This window comes from Limulus polyphemus, unplaced genomic scaffold (genome assembly GCF_000517525.1).
Source record: "Limulus polyphemus unplaced genomic scaffold, Limulus_polyphemus-2.1.2 Scaffold2289, whole genome shotgun sequence".
NCBI classification, from domain to species: domain Eukaryota; kingdom Metazoa; phylum Arthropoda; class Merostomata; order Xiphosura; family Limulidae; genus Limulus; species Limulus polyphemus.
Window position 1 is genome coordinate 1 of NW_013667899.1, and position 2,366 is coordinate 2,366.

The window sequence follows — 2,366 nt, forward strand, 5'->3', positions numbered from 1 at the left end:
GAAAAAAGGTTTCCAAAGCTGTCAATTAAGATTCTTCAAGACGGTTCTTATGATTAACATAAAATAACATTAATTTTGACCACGCAAGTCTAGAGGCTGCGGAATACTGAAAAAACGAAACGCTAAGATATAAAATCCTATCTACTAATTTTATTTTCGGTTGGAACTTTTTCAGTAGCAGACCTACTAGTTGCTACGAGGCACAGAAGCTGGTTGTTAAGGCCTAAAACGAAACCTGTTTTCATCGATTATTCTTCCACTACTTGTAGTTACTTTGATTTTTACAGTCTACATTTACCGCACGGCAATCGAATGTACCTTGGTTTATATTGATTGATTTCCCTCATAAAGCATCTCGGGAACTAAAATATATGCTTTACAAGAAGCATAGAACGTTTTTCTTAGACATATATGATTTGATCACTCTGACCGGAATTCTCGTCTGTCTCGCACGCATATGCGCCCGCAGATATCAATCGAATGTTCAAACTTGAATTAAAAGTAATTGGGGCATTAGTTTAACTTATGAAGTTTATCATTGTTATAAAGAAAACATAGAACCGTATTATACAAAATAAATGTTACCATTGATATAATGTATTTTTACTTTGACCAATCAATCACTTGCACAAATAAAAAAAAACACCCTGTTCTTCAAAATAAACGTTTCTTTCAGTTCAATAGCTACATATTTCTAGGAGATTCCAGTAATGTAGCGCCATCTAGCGTGAGAATTTCAGTATACTAATAATTTAGTGATGTAGAGGGAAACAATTTTAAAAACAAACAACGCAATATGTTAAATCTTAAGTTGACACATGGGCTACATTATTATCGCACTTGGACTCTCATATGGTTCTTAATTAAAGCACCAGATATGTAAGTGCTTGAACGTTGATCGTCTACAGTAAATCCAGAAATATTAAAAATATCAACAGAATGCTGCAAATACTTAAGAAAATAGATTATATTTACTGTCCATGTAATGAAGTTTGTGAAATATTCCTGGAATAATGGGCCTTAGCAAATTTGTGTCAAAATATATTTTCTTGTCTGGCACTCAAACTTTTTGCCAAAGTTACACCAAATCTATGATTTTTTTTTTCGAAAACATATATAGACAGACAGAAATACCGAAGTAACATTTACTTATCTCATATATGTACGATAGGTTTTATTTATATAAAAAAAATAAAGTAAGATAATGATATATTGGAAATAAGATAAATATTTCTACCATGTAGTTCGTGTATGGTTTGTTTGTTTTGAATGTCGCGCAAAGCTCCACGAGGGCTATCTGCGCTAGCCGTCCCTATTTTAGCAGTGTAAGACTAGAGGGAAGGCAGCTAGTCATCACCACCCACCGCCAGCTCTTGGGCTAATCTTTTACCAACGAATAGTGGGATTGGCCGTCACATTATAACGCCCCCAGGGCTGAAAGGGCGAGCATGTTTGGTGGGACGGGGATTCGAACCCGCGACCCTCAGAGTCCAGTGCCCTAACGACCTGGCCATGCCGGGCCTATAGTTTTAAACTTTAATGCTTTAACTTACATGTACGTAAGAATCATCACTAATTGTGTTCTCATAATTAATATAATGTTTTATTAAATTTCTTTTTGATGTCTTAGCAGCAAAGAATTGTAATTTTCTTCGCAACTATTCACATTGAAAGCAAAAATCATGATTTAGAATTTAACAAAATATTGTAATAATTATAAAATTATTTGTTTCCTAATTTTACAATTAAAAAAAAGTAATGCCTGAAAGTTAAGTTGCACCATTTAGTTTGTCGAATCCAGTAAATTAAGGAAAAAAGGAAATTTGAATGTGGGAGAAAATGAAGATTTTTTTTGTATGATGTGTTTCTAAAATTAAACCGATTAAAATATCGAGAAAGAGAATTTGAAAAAGAAATTTATAGTATGCAAAATATTTACAATTTTATATGTTGTAATATTTTCAAAAATAACGTACCTCTTTCAAATTGTAAAGTTTTTGGAAATAATTAAGAAAATATTAATATTTCAAAATAAGAACTTCCAACGAACTTTTTGTTCAATTTATAATAATAAATTCTCTATATTTTTCAACTGTCTTTTAAGAAACTACACATCTTTTTTTTTGTATGTTGGGCCAATAGTCTTTATTTTGTGGTATATTCTAGGCTTTATTAAGTTTCTCCTATTTTTTTTTATTTTGTTCTATCCTACATTTAAACATTTCTTATAACTTCTTTCAAATGTAATCACGGGTAACTGTTTTATTGCATCCTTATCTTATGCATAGACTTCAACATACAAGCCCCCCTGTGGCACAGCGGTATATCTGCGGACTTACATCGCTAGAATCCGGGTTTCGATACCC